The sequence below is a fragment of the Strongylocentrotus purpuratus genome, unplaced genomic scaffold (assembly GCF_000002235.5).
Source record: "Strongylocentrotus purpuratus isolate Spur 01 unplaced genomic scaffold, Spur_5.0 spur5_scaffold_18, whole genome shotgun sequence".
Lineage (NCBI taxonomy): Eukaryota > Metazoa > Echinodermata > Echinoidea > Camarodonta > Strongylocentrotidae > Strongylocentrotus > Strongylocentrotus purpuratus.
In genome coordinates, this window is record NW_022145603.1 from 10,613,553 (window position 1) to 10,631,395 (window position 17,843).

The 17,843-nt window shown below is 43.1% G+C and overlaps 15 pseudogenes; all 15 read left to right on the forward strand.

The window, feature by feature from the left end:
* Positions 1-491: 491 nt before the first annotated feature.
* Positions 492-610, forward strand: LOC115925740 (annotated as a pseudogene).
* Positions 611-2,485: 1,875 nt separating this feature from the next.
* LOC115925741 lies at positions 2,486-2,604 on the forward strand (annotated as a pseudogene).
* A 1,888-nt stretch (positions 2,605-4,492) lies between these two features.
* On the forward strand, positions 4,493-4,611 carry LOC115925731 (annotated as a pseudogene).
* A 767-nt stretch (positions 4,612-5,378) lies between these two features.
* Positions 5,379-5,497, forward strand: LOC115925732 (annotated as a pseudogene).
* Positions 5,498-6,262: 765 nt separating this feature from the next.
* On the forward strand, positions 6,263-6,381 carry LOC115925733 (annotated as a pseudogene).
* Positions 6,382-7,148: 767 nt separating this feature from the next.
* Positions 7,149-7,267, forward strand: LOC115925734 (annotated as a pseudogene).
* A 758-nt stretch (positions 7,268-8,025) lies between these two features.
* Positions 8,026-8,144, forward strand: LOC115925735 (annotated as a pseudogene).
* Positions 8,145-10,025: 1,881 nt separating this feature from the next.
* LOC115925736 lies at positions 10,026-10,144 on the forward strand (annotated as a pseudogene).
* Positions 10,145-10,907: 763 nt separating this feature from the next.
* On the forward strand, positions 10,908-11,026 carry LOC115925743 (annotated as a pseudogene).
* A 767-nt stretch (positions 11,027-11,793) lies between these two features.
* LOC115925744 lies at positions 11,794-11,912 on the forward strand (annotated as a pseudogene).
* A 1,748-nt stretch (positions 11,913-13,660) lies between these two features.
* On the forward strand, positions 13,661-13,779 carry LOC115925737 (annotated as a pseudogene).
* Positions 13,780-14,543: 764 nt separating this feature from the next.
* On the forward strand, positions 14,544-14,662 carry LOC115925635 (annotated as a pseudogene).
* Positions 14,663-15,429: 767 nt separating this feature from the next.
* LOC115925636 lies at positions 15,430-15,548 on the forward strand (annotated as a pseudogene).
* Positions 15,549-16,318: 770 nt separating this feature from the next.
* On the forward strand, positions 16,319-16,437 carry LOC115925637 (annotated as a pseudogene).
* Positions 16,438-17,207: 770 nt separating this feature from the next.
* On the forward strand, positions 17,208-17,326 carry LOC115925638 (annotated as a pseudogene).
* The last annotated feature ends 517 nt before the right edge of the window (positions 17,327-17,843 follow it).

Consider the following 17,843-nt stretch of genomic DNA (forward strand, 5'->3'; position numbering starts at 1 on the left):
CGGCTCCTCCTTTTTCTTTTCTTCCATATCCATGTAGCATTATGGTAAAATGTTTTATCCGCAACCGTTTCCAAGACAGTGTCAATGCGCACACTCTTTGCGCATTATGACCATTACGTCATAAACAAAGACAAGGTGAATACTATATATCGCGTGTCGAGGTACTAGGTTTGCTCAAAGGCTTATTTGGAATATGACGTTAGCTTGTTATATTCCTCTTCCCCAGGGGGACCTGATCTCAACAAGGCATAGAAGTGCAGCTCTGGACTATTATTGATACCCCCAATAATATAGTTGAACAAGAGCTAATCTACAGAGGACACAGTCTCTTAGTTGGAGAAGAGGCGTTCGGGCTAAATCCGTTTTCCTCACCCAGTCGAGCACTTTGAAACAATCATGAACATCTGAAAACTACTACTACCACCCCATTGAAAGAATCAGATGGTGACGTCATTGTTAATCTTAAATAGGTTTAAATTGACGAATCTTTTGTCTACGACCATACCATGCTGAACATACCGGTTATCGTCCGATCACCGAAGTCAAGAAACATAGGGCCTGGTCAGTAATTGGATGGGAGACCGCCTTTGAATACCGGGTGTTGTAGGCATTTTTTTTATTATTTGAATTAATTTACTGGTTTCTGCATCTTTTTTTCTTTTTTTTTCATCACACATTTTCATGAACATAACATGGCTTCATACAATATTTCAAGTGTTCACGCTTATCTGGAGGAAAGACGGGGAGCAAAAAAAAAAGATGACGAGTTTTTGGTGTCTCTTCCCTTCTAAAAGAAGCTTATTATCGACCTTTAACTCCGTCCTTCCTTCCCTCCTTCACCTCTATAACAAACTCCCGCCCCTCCCCCCCCCCCATCCCCATCCCTGCCCGGCTCCTCCTTTTTCTTTTCTTCCATCCTCCATGTAGCATTATCGCAAAATGTTTTATCCGTGTAGAGATATGAGTTTGAGGTATTTTGAATGTATATTTGAAAGCGTGTTCACTCGTCACAACAACATAACTCTTATTTTTATTATTTAGCACGAGGAAGCAAGGTTGCACTGACAATAAAATACTCAAAGAAAGTATTCCCTTTTCGTTAGTTTATTGGGTACTGATGAGGCCGACGTACACTTGCAAAGTGTAGTCAAGCACAAGCCGAAGATTCGGAATGAGACTGCATAAATGAGAATTGAAGATATTGCACGTAGTTACATTATAATGATCAAAGATAAGAATGCATGAATAAATGCGATGAATAAATAGAGCTTACGACATATATGAAATGCCGTCGAAAGTCCATGAAGAAGAAGAGAGTTGAGAACGAAGGAAGGGGCTCACGCGATGATGTGTGAGGCTTGAAGGCGGAGATGCAACTTCGTCGTGGCTGAAGAGCCGTGAAGAATCTCGACGCTGACGTCCGTGATGAAGATAGTGAAGAAGCTCTCAGGCGAGAAGAGAAGAGAAGAAAGTGACCGCTCGACGATGAAACAGTGAGTCGTTTGATGTCGGAGGCCAAGGTAGAAAATGCAGACATCAAGCCGGCAGTGGTGCTGAGCAGTGAGTCGCTCGATTGATGAGCCGAACTTTGATGATGAATGTTTAGATGAGCTGCGGTGAGTCGAGCTCATGTGAGTGAAAGACTACCGGTGAAGAAACTGGCAGCTCCCAGCGGATAACAAGCACCATATATGTCGGAACTAGATTTAACTGTTCCACTGAAAGACTGCAGCCCGATGAACACGCAGAGAAGAGTTTACGTGCCGTAGAAAGACGAAAGCACAGAAGAATACAGCCTGGAGAGGAAATTGCGGAGACGTCTTGACTCGACCAAGGTGAAAGCGGGAGTTGTTGACTCGACCGAGTGTAAGCGGGAGTGGAGAAAAACCTCGTGGAGTTGAAAATACGCGGGGAAACGATGCTCGGAACCACGATGCTCGATTGGAGAATGAACACCGTGGTCCGATAATGAATATAAATAGTACCGTGATGGAAAAATACGGAGACATGAATGTACGGTGAAGTAGGGCGAATGTAAGAGCCGCTACATCCGCAACCGTTTCCAAGACAGTGTCAATGCGCACACTCTTTGCGCATTATGACCATTACGTCATAAACAAAGACAAGGTGAATACTATATATCGCGTGTCGAGGTACTAGGTTTGCTCAAAGGCTTATTTGGAATATGACGTTAGCTTGTTATATTCCTCTTCCCCAGGGGGACCTGATCTCAACAAGGCATAGAAGTGCAGCTCTGGACTATTATTGATACCCCCAATAATATAGTTGAACAAGAGCTAAATCTACAGAGGACACAGTCTCTTAGTTGGAGAAGAGGCGTTCGGGCTAAATCCGTTTCCTCACCCAGTCGAGCACTTTGAAACAATCATGAACATCTGAAACTACTACTACCACCCCCCATTGAAAGAAATCAGATGGTGACGTCATTGTTTATCTTAAATAGGTTTAAATTGACGAATCTTTTGTCTACGACCATACCATGCTGAACATACCGGTTATCGTCCGATCACCGAAGTCAAGAAACATAGGGCCTGGTCAGTAATTGGATGGGAGACCGCCTTTGAATACCGGGTGTTGTAGGCATTTTTTTTATTATTTGAATTAATTTACTGGTTTCTGCATCTTTTTTTCTTTTTTTTTCATCACACATTTTCATGAACATAACATGGCTTCATACAATATTTCAAGTGTTCACGCTTATCTGGAGGAAAGACGGGGAGCAAAAAAAAAGATGACGAGTTTTTGGTGTCTCTTCCCTTCTAAAAGAAGCTTATTATCGACCTTTAACTCCGTCCTTCCTTCCCTCCTTCACCTCTATAACAAACTCCCGCCCCTCCCCCCCCCCCCCCATCCCATCCCTGCCCGGCTCCTCCTTTTTCTTTTCTTCCATCCTCCATGTAGCATTATCGCAAAATGTTTTTATCCGTGTAGAGATATGAGTTTGAGGTATTTTGAATGTATATTTGAAAGCGTGTTCACTCGTCACAACAACATAACTCTTATTTTTATTTTAGCAACGAGGAAGCAAGGTTGCACTGACAATAAAATACATCAAAGAAAGTATTCCCTTTTCGTTAGTTTATTGGTTACTGATGAGGCCGACGTACACTTGCAAAGTGTAGTCAAGCACAAGCCGAAGATTCGGAATGAGACTGCATAAATGAGAATTGAAGATATTGCACGTAGTTACATTATAATGATCAAAGATAAGAATGAACATGAATAAATGCGATGAATAAATAGAGCTTACGACATATATGAAATGCCGTCGAAAGTCCATGAAGAAGAAGAGAGTTGAGAACGAAGGAAGGGGCTCACGCGATGATGTGTGGAGGCTTGAAGGCGGAGATGCAACTTCGTCGTGGCTGAAGAGCCGTGAAGAATCTCGACGCTGACGTCCGTGATGAAGATAGTGAAGAAGCTCTCAGGCGAGAAGAGAAGAGAAGAAAGTGACGCTCGACGATGAAACAGTGAGTCGTTTGATGTCGGAGGCCAAGGTAGAAAATGCAGACATCAAAGCCGGCAGTGGTGCTGAGCAGTGAGTCGCTCGATTGATGAGCCGAACTTTGATGATGAATGTTTAGATGAGCTGCGGTGAGTCGAGCTCATGTGAGTGAAAGACTACCGGTGAAGAAACTGGCAGCTCCCAGCGGATAACCAAGCACCATATATGTCGGAACTAGATTTAACTGTTCCACTGAAAGACTGCAGCCCGATGAACACGGCAGAGAAAGAGTTGACGTGCCGTAGAAAAGACGAAAGGCACAGAAGAATACAGCCTGGAGAGGAAATTGCGGAGACGTCTTGACTCGACCAAGGTGAAAGCGGGAGTTGTTGACTCGACCGAGGTGTAAGCGGGAGTGGAGAAAAACCTCGTGGAGTTGAAAATACGCGGGGAAACGATGCGCGGAACCACGATGCTCGATTGGAGGAATGAACACACGTGGTCCGAATAATGAATATAAATAAGTACCGTGATGGAAAAATACAGGAGACATGAATGTACGGTGAAAGTAGGGCGAATGTAAGAGCCGCTACATCCGCAACCGTTTCCAAGACAGTGTCAATGCGCACACTCTTTGCGCATGATGACCATTACGTCATAAACAAGGACAAGGTGAATACTATATCGCGTGTCGAGGTACTAGGTTTGCTCAAAGGCTTATTTGGAATATGACGTTAGCTTGTTATATTCCTCTTCCCCAGGGGACCTGATCTCAACAAGGCATAGAAGTGCAGCTCTGGACTATTATTGATACCCCCAATAATATAGTTGAACAAGAGCTCCATCTACAGAGGACACAGTCTCTTAGTTGGAGAAGATGCGTTCGGGCTAAATCCGTTGACTCACCCAGTCGGGCACTTTGAAACAATCATGAACATCTGAAACTACTACTACCACCCCATTGAAAGAAATCAGATGGTGACGTCATTGTTTAATCTTAAATAGGTTTAAATTGACGAGTCTTTTGTCTACGACCATACCATGCTGAACATACCGGTTCTCGTCCGATCATCGAAGTCAAGAAACATAGGGCCTGGTCAGTAATTGGATGGGAGACCGCCTTTGAATACCGGGTGTTGTAGGCATTTTTTTTTATTTGAATTGATTTATTGGTTTCTGCATCTTTTTTTTTTTTTTTTCATCATACATTTTCATGAACATTACATGGCTTCATACAATATTTCAAGTGTTCACGCTTATCTGGAGGAAAGACGGGGAGCAAAAAAAAGGATGACGAGTTTTTTGGTGACTCTTCCCTTCTAAAAGAAGCTTATTATCGACCCATAACTCCGTCCTTCCTTCCCTCCTTCAGTTCTATAACAAACTCCCGCCCCTCCCCCCCCCCCCATCCCATCCCTGCCCGGCTCCTCCTTTTTCTTTTCTTCCATCCTCCATGTAGCATTATCGCAAAATGTTTTATCCGCAACCGTTTCCAAGACAGTGTCAATGCGCACACTCTTTGCGCATGATGACCATTACGTCATAAACAAGGACAAGGTGAATACTATATCGCGTGTCGAGGTACTAGGTTTGCTCAAAGGCTTATTTGGAATATGACGTTAGCTTGTTATATTCCTCTTCCCCAGGGGGACCTGATCTCAACAAGGCATAGAAGTGCAGCTCTGGACTATTATTGATACCCCCAATAATATAGTTGAACAAGAGCTCCATCTACAGAGGACACAGTCTCTTAGTTGGAGAAGAGGCGTTCGGGCTAAATCCGTTTCCTCACCCAGTCGGGCACTTTGAAACAATCATGAACATCTGAAACTACTACTACCACCCCATTGAAAGAAATCAGATGGTGACGTCATTGTTTAATCTTAAATAGGTTTAAATTGACGAGTCTTTTGTCTACGACCATACCATGCTGAACATACCGGTTCTCGTCCGATCATCGAAGTCAAGAAACATAGGGCCTGGTCAGTAATTGGATGGGAGACCGCCTTTGAATACCGGGTGTTGTAGGCATTTTTTTTTATTTGAATTGATTTATTGGTTTCTGCATCTTTTTTTTTTTTTTTTCATCATACATTTTCATGAACATTACATGGCTTCATACAATATTTCAAGTGTTCACGCTTATCTGGAGGAAAGACGGGGAGCAAAAAAAAGGATGACGAGTTTTTGGTGACTCTTCCCTTCTAAAAGAAGCTTATTATCGACCCATAACTCCATCCTTCCTTCCCTCCTTCAGTTCTATAACAAACTCCCGCCCCTCCCCCCCCCCCATCCCATCCCTGCCCGGCTCCTCCTTTTTCTTTTCTTCCATCCTCCATGTAGCATTATCGCAAAATGTTTTATCCGCAACCGTTTCCAAGACAGTGTCAATGCGCACACTCTTTGCGCATGATGACCATTACGTCATAAACAAGGACAAGGTGAATACTATATCGCGTGTCGAGGTACTAGGTTTGCTCAAAGGCTTATTTGGAATATGACGTTAGCTTGTTATATTCCTCTTCCCCAGGGGGACCTGATCTCAACAAGGCATAGAAGTGCAGCTCTGGACTATTATTGATACCCCCAATAATATAGTTGAACAAGAGCTCCATCTACAGAGGACACAGTCTCTTAGTTGGAGAAGATGCGTTCGGGCTAAATCCGTTGACTCACCCAGTCGGGCACTTTGAAACAATCATGAACATCTGAAACTACTACTACCACCCCATTGAAAGAAATCAGATGGTGACGTCATTGTTTAATCTTAAATAGGTTTAAATTGACGAGTCTTTTGTCTACGACCATACCATGCTGAACATACCGGTTCTCGTCCGATCATCGAAGTCAAGAAACATAGGGCCTGGTCAGTAATTGGATGGGAGACCGCCTTTGAATACCGGGTGTTGTAGGCATTTTTTTTTATTTGAATTGATTTATTGGTTTCTGCATCTTTTTTTTTTTTTTTTCATCATACATTTTCATGAACATTACATGGCTTCATACAATATTTCAAGTGTTCACGCTTATCTGGAGGAAAGACGGGGAGCAAAAAAAAGGATGACGAGTTTTTGGTGACTCTTCCCTTCTAAAAGAAGCTTATTATCGACCCATAACTCCGTCCTTCCTTCCCTCCTTCAGTTCTATAACAAACTCCCGCCCCTCCCCCCCCCCCCCATCCCATCCCTGCCCGGCTCCTCCTTTTTCTTTTCTTCCATCCTCCATGTAGCATTATCGCAAAATGTTTTATCCGCAACCGTTTCCAAGACAGTGTCAATGCGCACACTCTTTGCGCATTATGACCATTACGTCATAAACAAGGACAAGGTGAATACTATATCGCGTGTCGAGGTACTAGGTTTGCTCAAAGGCTTATTTGGAATATGACGTTAGCTTGTTATATTCCTCTTACCCAGGGGGACCTGATCTCAACAAGGCATAGAAGTGCAGCTCTTGACTATTATTGATACCCCCAATAATATAGTTGAACAAGAGCTCCATCTACAGAGGACACAGTCTCTTAGTTGGAGAAGATGCGTTCGGGCTAAATCCGTTGACTCACCCAGTCGGGCACTTTGAAACAATCATGAACATCTGAAACTACTACTACCACCCCATTGAAAGAAATCAGATGGTGACGTCATTGTTTAATCTTAAATAGGTTTAAATTGACGAGTCTTTTGTCTACGACCATACCATGCTGAACATACCGGTTCTCGTCCGATCATCGAAGTCAAGAAACATAGGGCCTGGTCAGTAATTGGATGGGAGACCGCCTTTGAATACCGGGTGTTGTAGGCATTTTTTTTTATTTGAATTGATTTATTGGTTTCTGCATCTTTTTTTTTTTTTCATCATACATTTTCATGAACATTACATGGCTTCATACAATATTTCAAGTGTTCACGCTTATCTGGAGGAAAGACGGGAGCAAAAAAAAGGATGACGAGTTTTTGGTGACTCTTCCCTTCTAAAAGAAGCTTATTATCGACCCATAACTCCGTCCTTCCTTCCCTCCTTCAGTTCTATAACAAACTCCCGCCCCCCCCCCCCCCATCCCATCCCTGCCCGGCTCCTCCTTTTTCTTTTCTTCCATCCTCCATGTAGCATTATCGCAAAATGTTTTATCCGCAACCGTTTCCAAGACAGTGTCAATGCGCACACTCTTTGCGCATTATGACCATTACGTCATAAACAAGGACAAGGTGAATACTATATCGCGTGTCGAGGTACTAGGTTTGCTCAAAGGCTTATTTGGAATATGACGTTAGCTTGTTATATTCCTCTTCCAAGGGGGACCTGATCTCAACAAGGCATAGAAGTGCAGCTCTTGACTATTATTGATACCCCCAATAATATAGTTGAACAAGAGCTCCATCTACAGAGGACACAGTCTCTTAGTTGGAGAAGATGCGTTCGGGCTAAATCCGTTGACTCACCCAGTCGGGCACTTTGAAACAATCATGAACATCTGAAACTACTACTACCACCCCATTGAAAGAAATCAGATGGTGACGTCATTGTTTAATCTTAAATAGGTTTAAATTGACGAGTCTTTTGTCTACGACCATACCATGCTGAACATACCGGTTCTCGTCCGATCATCGAAGTCAAGAAACATAGGGCCTGGTCAGTAATTGGATGGGAGACCGCCTTTGAATACCGGGTGTTGTAGGCATTTTTTTTTTTATTTGAATTGATTTATTGGTTTCTGCATCTTTTTTTCTTTTTTTTTTCATACATTTTCATGAACATTACATGGCTTCATACAATATTTCAAGTGTTCACGCTTATCTGGAGGAAAGACGGGGAGCAAAAAAAAGGATGACGAGTTTTTGGTGACTCTTCCCTTCTAAAAGAAGCTTATTATCGACCTATAACTCCGTACTTCCTTCCCTCCTTCACCTCTATAACAAACTCCCGCCCCTCCCCCCCCCCATCCCATCCCTGCCCGGCTCCTCCTTTTTCTTTTCTTCCATCCTCCATGTAGCATTATCGCAAAATGTTTTATCCGTGTAGAGATATGAGTTTGAGGTATTTTGAATGTATATTTGAAAGCGTGTTCACTCGTCACAACAACATAACTCTCATTTTTATTTTAGCTACGAGGAAGCAAGGTTGCACTGACAATAAAATACATCAAAGAAAGTATTCCCTTTTCGTTAGTTTATTGGGTACTGATGAGGCCGACGTACACTTGCAAAGTGTAGTCAAGCACAAGCCGAAGATTCGGAATGAGACTGCATAAATGAGAATTGAAGATATTGCACGTAGTTACATTATAATGATCAAAGATAAGAATGAACATGAATAAATGCGATGAATAAATAGAGCTTACGACATATATGAAATGCCGTCGAAAGTCCAATGAAGAAGAAGAGAGTTGAGAACGAAGGAAGGGGCTCACGCGATGATGTGTGGAGGCTTGAAGGCGGAGATGCAACTTCGTCGTGGCTGAAGAGCCGTGAAGAATCTCGACGCTGACGTCCGTGATGAAGATAGTGAAGAAGCTCTCAGGCGAGAAGAGAAGAGAAGAAAGTGACGCTCGACGATGAAACAGTGAGTCGTTTGATGTCGGAGGCCAAGGTAGAAAATGCAGACATCAAAGCCGGCAGTGGTGCTGAGCAGTGAGTCGCTCGATTGATGAGCCGAACTTTGATGATGAATGTTTAGATGAGCTGCGGTGAGTCGAGCTCATGTGAGTGAAAGACTACCGGTGAAGAAACTGGCAGCTCCCAGCGGATAACCAAGCACCATATATGTCGGAACTAGATTTAACTGTTCCACTGAAAGACTGCAGCCCGATGAACACGGCAGAGAAAGAGTTGACGTGCCGTAGAAAAGACGAAAGGCACAGAAGAATACAGCCTGGAGAGGAAATTGCGGAGACGTCTTGACTCGACCAAGGTGAAAGCGGGAGTTGTTGACTCGACCGAGGTGTAAGCGGGAGTGGAGAAAAACCTCGTGGAGTTGAAAATACGCGGGGAAACGATGCGCGGAACCACGATGCTCGATTGGAGGAATGAACACACGTGGTCCGAATAATGAATATAAATAAGTACCGTGATGGAAAATACAGGAGACTGAATGTACGGTGAAAGTAGGGCGAATGTAAGAGCCGCTACATCCGCAACCGTTTCCAAGACAGTGTCAATGCGCACACTCTTTGCGCATGATGACCATTACGTCATAAACAAGGACAAGGTGAATACTATATCGCGTGTCGAGGTACTAGGTTTGCTCAAAGGCTTATTTGGAATATGACGTTAGCTTGTTATATTCCTCTTCCCCAGGGGGACCTGATCTCAACAAGGCATAGAAGTGCAGCTCTGGACTATTATTGATACCCCCAATAATATAGTTGAACAAGAGCTCCATCTACAGAGGACACAGTCTCTTAGTTGGAGAAGATGCGTTCGGGCTAAATCCGTTGACTCACCCAGTCGGGCACTTTGAAACAATCATGAACATCTGAAACTACTACTACCACCCCATTGAAAGAAATCAGATGGTGACGTCATTGTTTAATCTTAAATAGGTTTAAATTGACGAGTCTTTTGTCTACGACCATACCATGCTGAACATACCGGTTCTCGTCCGATCATCGAAGTCAAGAAACATAGGGCCTGGTCAGTAATTGGATGGGAGACCGCCTTTGAATACCGGGTGTTGTAGGCATTTTTTTTTATTTGAATTGATTTATTGGTTTCTGCATCTTTTTTTTTTTTTTTCATCATACATTTTCATGAACATTACATGGCTTCATACAATATTTCAAGTGTTCACGCTTATCTGGAGGAAAGACGGGGAGCAAAAAAAAGGATGACGAGTTTTTGGTGACTCTTCCCTTCTAAAAGAAGCTTATTATCGACCTATAACTCCGTCCTTCCTTCCCTCCTTCACCTCTATAACAAACTCCCGCCCCTCCCCCCCCCCATCCCATCCCTGCCCGGCTCCTCCTTTTTCTTTTCTTCCATCCTCCATGTAGCATTATCGCAAAATGTTTTATCCGCAACCGTTTCCAAGACAGTGTCAATGCGCACACTCTTTGCGCATTATGACCATTACGTCATAAACAAGGACAAGGTGAATACTATATCGCGTGTCGAGGTACTAGGTTTGCTCAAAGGCTTATTTGGAATATGACGTTAGCTTGTTATATTCCTCTTCCCCAGGGGGACCTGATCTCAACAAGGCATAGAAGTGCAGCTCTTGACTATTATTGATACCCCCAATAATATAGTTGAACAAGAGCTCCATCTACAGAGGACACAGTCTCTTAGTTGGAGAAGAGGCGTTCGGGCTAAATCCGTTTCCTCACCCAGTCGGGCACTTTGAAACAATCATGAACATCTGAAACTACTACTACCACCCCATTGAAAGAAATCAGATGGTGACGTCATTGTTTAATCTTAAATAGGTTTAAATTGACGAGTCTTTTGTCTACGACCATACCATGCTGAACATACCGGTTATCGTCCGATCACCGAAGTCAAGAAACATAGGGCCTGGTCAGTAATTGGATGGGAGACCGCCTTTGAATACCGGGTGTTGTAGGCATTTTTTTTTTTATTTGAATTGATTTATTGGTTTCTGCATCTTTTTTTTTTTTTTTCATCATACATTTTTATGAACATTACATGGCTTCATACAATATTTCAAGTGTTCACGCTTATCTGGAGGAAAGACGGGGAGCAATAAAAAGGATGACGAGTTTTTGGTGACTCTTCCCTTCTAAAAGAAGCTTATTATCGACCTATAACTCCGTCCTTCCTTCCCTCCTTCACCTCTATAAAAAACTCCCGCCCCTCCCCCGCCCCATCCCATCCCTGCCCGGCTCCTCCTTTTTCTTTTCTTCCATCCTCCATGTAGCATTATGGCAAAATGTTTTATCCGCAACCGTTTCCAAGACAGTGTCAATGCGCACACTCTTTGCGCATTATGACCATTACGTCATAAACAAAGACAAGGTGAATACTATATATCGCGTGTCGAGGTACTAGGTTTGCTCAAAGGCTTATTTGGAATATGACGTTAGCTTGTTATATTCCTCTTCCCCAGGGGGACCTGATCTCAACAAGGCATAGAAGTGCAGCTCTGGACTATTATTGATACCCCCAATAATATAGTTGAACAAGAGCTAAATCTACAGAGGACACAGTCTCTTAGTTGGAGAAGAGGCGTTCGGGCTAAATCCGTTTCCTCACCCAGTCGGGCACTTTGAAACAATCATGAACATCTGAAACTACTACTACCACCCCATTGAAAGAAATCAGATGGTGACGTCATTGTTTAATCTTAAATAGGTTTAAATTGACGAGTCTTTTGTCTACGACCATACCATGCTGAACATACCGGTTATCGTCCGATCACCGAAGTCAAGAAACATAGGGCCTGGTCAGTAATTGGATGGGAGACCGCCTTTGAATACCGGGTGTTGTAGGCATTTTTTTATTATTTGAATTAATTTACTGGTTTCTGCATCTTTTTTTTCTTTTTTTTTCATCACACATTTTCATGAACATAACATGGCTTCATACAATATTTCAAGTGTTCACGCTTATCTGGAGGAAAGACGGGGAGCAAAAAAAAAAGATGACGAGTTTTTGGTGACTCTTCCCTTCTAAAAGAAGCTTATTATCGACCTTTAACTCCGTCCTTCCTTCCCTCCTTCACCTCTATAACAAACTCCCGCCCCCCCCCCCCATCCCATCCCTGCCCGGCTCCTCCTTTTTCTTTTCTTCCATCCTCCATGTAGCATTATCGCAAAATGTTTTATCCGTGTAGATATGACCGTTTTGAATGATATTTGAAAGCGTGTTCACTCGTCACAACAACATAACTCTTATTATTTTAGCTACGAGGAAGCAAGGTTGCACTGACTATATACATCAAAGAAAGTATTCCCTTTTCGTTAGTTTATTGGGTACTGATGAGGCCGACGTACACTTGCAAAGTGTAGTCAAGCACAAGCCGAAGATTCGGAATGAGACTGCATAAAGGCATTGAAGTGCAGCTCTGGACTATTATTGATACCCCCAATAATATGCGATGAAAAAGAGCTCCATATATGAGACGACAAAGTCTCTTAGTTGAAGAAGAGGAGTTGAGAACGAAAAGGGGCTCACGCGATGATGTGTGGGGCTTGAAGGCGGATCATGAACGTCTGAAACTGACTCGAGACGTCCGTGAAAGAAATCAGAAGCTGACGTCATTGAGAATCTGAAAATAGGCGAAATGACGAGTCTTTTGTCGGACGGCCTAAAATGCTGAACATAGCCGGCAGTGGTCTGAGCAGTGAGTCAAGAAACATGAGCCGGTCAGTGATTGAATGTGAGACCGCTTTGAATCGGGTGTTGTGAGGCATTTTTTTTGATTTGAAGATCCCATTGGTAACCAAGCACCTTTATGTCGGAACTTCATCAACATGTTCCACTGGAAGACTGCATGGATGAATACAAGAGAAAGAGTTGACGTAGAAAAGAGGAAAGGACAGAAGAATACAAAAGGAGAGGAAATTGCGGAGACGTCTTGACTCGACCAAGGTGAAGCGGGAGTTGTTGACTCGACCGAGGTGTAAGCGGGAGTGGAGAAAAACCTCGTGGAGTTGAAATACGCGGGGAAACGATGCGCCGCCACGATGCCCGATTGGAGGAATGAACACCGTGGTCCGAATAATGAATATAAATAAGTACCGTGATGGAAAAATACAGGAGACATGAATGTACGGTGAAAGTAGGGCGAATGTAAGAGCCGCTACATCCGCAACCGTTTCCAAGACAGTGTCAATGCGCACACTCTTTGCGCATGATGACCATTACGTCATAAACAAGGACAAGGTGAATACTATATCGCGTGTCGAGGTACTAGGTTTGCTCAAAGGCTTATTTGGAATATGACGTTAGCTTGTTATATTCCTCTTCCCCAGGGGGACCTGATCTCAACAAGGCATAGAAGTGCAGCTCTGGACTATTATTGATACCCCCAATAATATAGTTGAACAAGAGCTCCATCTACAGAGGACACAGTCTCTTAGTTGGAGAAGAGGCGTTCGGGCTAAATCCGTTTCCTCACCCAGTCGGGCACTTTGAAACAATCATGAACATCTGAAACTACTACTACCACCCCATTGAAAGAAATCAGATGGTGACGTCATTGTTTAATCTTAAATAGGTTTAAATTGACGAGTCTTTTGTCTACGACCATACCATGCTGAACATACCGGTTCTCGTCCGATCATCGAAGTCAAGAAACATAGGGCCTGGTCAGTAATTGGATGGGAGACCGCCTTTGAATACCGGGTGTTGTAGGCATTTTTTTTTATTTGAATTGATTTATTGGTTTCTGCATCTTTTTTTTTTTTTTCATCATACATTTTCATGAACATTACATGGCTTCATACAATATTTCAAGTGTTCACGCTTATCTGGAGGAAAGACGGGGAGCAAAAAAAAGGATGACGAGTTTTTGGTGACTCTTCCCTTCTAAAAGAAGCTTATTTTCGACCTATAACTCCGTCCTTCCTTCCCTCCTTCACCTCTATAACAAACTCCCGCCCCTCCCCCCCCCCCTCCCATCCCTGCCCGGCTCCTCCTTTTTCTTTTCTTCCATCCTCCATGTAGCATTATGGCAAAATGTTTTATCCGCAACCGTTTCCAAGACAGTGTCAATGCGCACACTCTTTGCGCATTATGACCATTACGTCATAAACAAAGACAAGGTGAATACTATATATCGCGTGTCGAGGTACTAGGTTTGCTCAAAGGCTTATTTGGAATATGACGTTAGCTTGTTATATTCCTCTTCCCCAGGGGGACCTGATCTCAACAAGGCATAGAAGTGCAGCTCTGGACTATTATTGATACCCCCAATAATATAGTTGAACAAGAGCTCCATCTACAGAGGACACAGTCTCTTAGTTGGAGAAGAGGCGTTCGGGCTAAATCCGTTTCCTCACCCAGTCGGGCACTTTGAAACAATCATGAACATCTGAAACTACTACTACCACCCCATTGAAAGAAATCAGATGGTGACGTCATTGTTTAATCTTAAATAGGTTTAAATTGACGAGTCTTTTGTCTACGACCATACCATGCTGAACATACCGGTTCTCGTCCGATCACCGAAGTCAAGAAACATAGGGCCTGGTCAGTAATTGGATGGGAGACCGCCTTTGAATACCGGGTGTTGTAGGCATTTTTTTTTTATTTGAATTGATTTATTGGTTTCTGCATCTTTTTTTTTTTTTTTTTCATCATACATTTTCATGAACATAACATGGCTTCATACAATATTTCAAGTGTTCACGCTTATCTGGAGGAAAGACGGGGAGCAATAAAAAGGATGACGAGTTTTTGGTGACTCTTCCCTTCTAAAAGAAGCTTATTATCGACCTATAACTCCGTCCTTCCTTCCCTCCTTCACCTCTATAACAAACTCCCGCCCCTCCCCCCCCCCCATCCCATCCCTGCCCGGCTCCTCCTTTTTCTTTTCTTCCATCCTCCATGTAGCATTATCGCAAAATGTTTTATCCGCAACCGTTTCCAAGACAGTGTCAATGCGCACACTCTTTGCGCATTATGACCATTACGTCATAAACAAAGACAAGGTGAATACTATATCGCGTGTCGAGGTACTAGGTTTGCTCAAAGGCTTATTTGGAATATGACGTTAGCTTGTTATATTCCTCTTCCCCAGGGGGACCTGATCTCAACAAGGCATAGAAGTGCAGCTCTGGACTATTATTGATACCCCCAATAATATAGTTGAACAAGAGCTCCATCTACAGAGGACACAGTCTCTTAGTTGGAGAAGAGGCGTTCGGGCTAAATCCGTTTCCTCACCCAGTCGGGCACTTTGAAACAATCATGAACATCTGAAACTACTACTACCACCCCATTGAAAGAAATCAGATGGTGACGTCATTGTTTAATCTTAAATAGGTTTAAATTGACGAGTCTTTTGTCTACGACCATACCATGCTGAACATACCGGTTCTCGTCCGATCACCGAAGTCAAGAAACATAGGGCCTGGTCAGTAATTGGATGGGAGACCGCCTTTGAATACCGGGTGTTGTAGGCATTTTTTTTTTATTTGAATTGATTTATTGGTTTCTGCATCTTTTTTTTTTTTTTTTCATCATACATTTTCATGAACATTACATGGCTTCATACAATATTTCAAGTGTTCACGCTTATCTGGAGGAAAGACGGGGAGCAAAAAAAGGATGACGAGTTTTTGGTGACTCTTCCCTTCTAAAAGAAGCTTATTATCGACCTATAACTCCGTCCTTCCTTCCCTCCTTCACCTCTATAACAAACTCCCGCCCCTCCCCCCCCCCCCCCCCATCCCATCCCTGCCCGGCTCCTCCTTTTTCTTTTCTTCCATCCTCCATGTAGCATTATGGCAAAATGTTTTATCCGCAACCGTTTCCAAGACAGTGTCAATGCGCACACTCTTTGCGCATTATGACCATTACGTCATAAACAAAGACAAGGTGAATACTATATCGCGTGTCGAGGTACTAGGTTTGCTCAAAGGCTTATTTGGAATATGACGTTAGCTTGTTATATTCCTCTTCCCCAGGGGGACCTGATCTCAACAAGGCATAGAAGTGCAGCTCTGGACTATTATTGATACCCCCAATAATATAGTTGAACAAGAGCTCCATCTACAGAGGACACAGTCTCTTAGTTGGAGAAGAGGCGTTCGGGCTAAATCCGTTTCCTCACCCAGTCGGGCACTTTGAAACAATCATGAACATCTGAAACTACTACTACCACCCCATTGAAAGAAATCAGATGGTGACGTCATTGTTTAATCTTAAATAGGTTTAAATTGACGAGTCTTTTGTCTACGACCATACCATGCTGAACATACCGGTTCTCGTCCGATCACCGAAGTCAAGAAACATAGGGCCTGGTCAGTAATTGGATGGGAGACCGCCTTTGAATACCGGGTGTTGTAGGCATTTTTTTTTTATTTGAATTGATTTATTGGTTTCTGCATCTTTTTTTTTTTTTTTCATCATACATTTTCATGAACATAACATGGCTTCATACAATATTTCAAGTGTTCACGCTTATCTGGAGGAAAGACGGGGAGCAATAAAAAGGATGACGAGTTTTTGGTGACTCTTCCCTTCTAAAAGAAGCTTATTATCGACCTATAACTCCGTCCTTCCTTCCCTCCTTCACCTCTATAACAAACTCCCGCCCCTCCCCCCCCCCCCCCCCATCCCATCCCTGCCCGGCTCCTCCTTTTTCTTTTCTTCCATCCTCCATGTAGCATTATGGCAAAATGTTTTATCCGCAACCGTTTCCAAGACAGTGTCAATGCGCACACTCTTTGCGCATGATGACCATTACGTCATAAACAAAGACAAGGTGAATACTATATCGCGTGTCGAGGTACTAGGTTTGCTCAAAGGCTTATTTGGAATATGACGTTAGCTTGTTATATTCCTCTTCCCCAGGGGGACCTGATCTCAACAAGGCATAGAAGTGCAGCTCTGGACTATTATTGATACCCCCAATAATATAGTTGAACAAGAGCTCCATCTACAGAGGACACAGTCTCTTAGTTGGAGAAGAGGCGTTCGGGCTAAATCCGTTTCCTCACCCAGTCGGGCACTTTGAAACAATCATGAACATCTGAAACTACTACTACCACCCCATTGAAAGAAATCAGATGGTGACGTCATTGTTTAATCTTAAATAGGTTTAAATTGACGAGTCTTTTGTCTACGACCATACCATGCTGAACATACCGGTTCTCGTCCGATCACCGAAGTCAAGAAACATAGGGCCTGGTCAGTAATTGGATGGGAGACCGCCTTTGAATACCGGGTGTTGTAGGCATTTTTTTTTATTTGAATTGATTTATTGGTTTCTGCATCTTTTTTTTTTTTTTTTCATCATACATTTTCATGAACATAACATGGCTTCATACAATATTTCAAGTGTTCACGCTTATCTGGAGGAAAGACGGGGAGCAAAAAAAAGGATGACGAGTTTTTGGTGACTCTTCCCTTCTAAAAGAAGCTTATTATCGACCTATAACTCCGTCCTTCCTTCCCTCCTTCACCTCTATAACAAACTCCCGCCCCTCCCCCCCCCCCCCATCCCATCCCTGCCCGGCTCCTCCTTTTTCTTTTCTTCCATCCTCCATGTAGCATTATGGCAAAATGTTTTATCCGCAACCGTTTCCAAGACAGTGTCAATGCGCACACTCTTTGCGCATGATGACCATTACGTCATAAACAAAGACAAGGTGAATACTATATCGCGTGTCGAGGTACTAGGTTTGCTCAAAGGCTTATTTGGAATATGACGTTAGCTTGTTATATTCCTCTTCCCCAGGGGGACCTGATCTCAA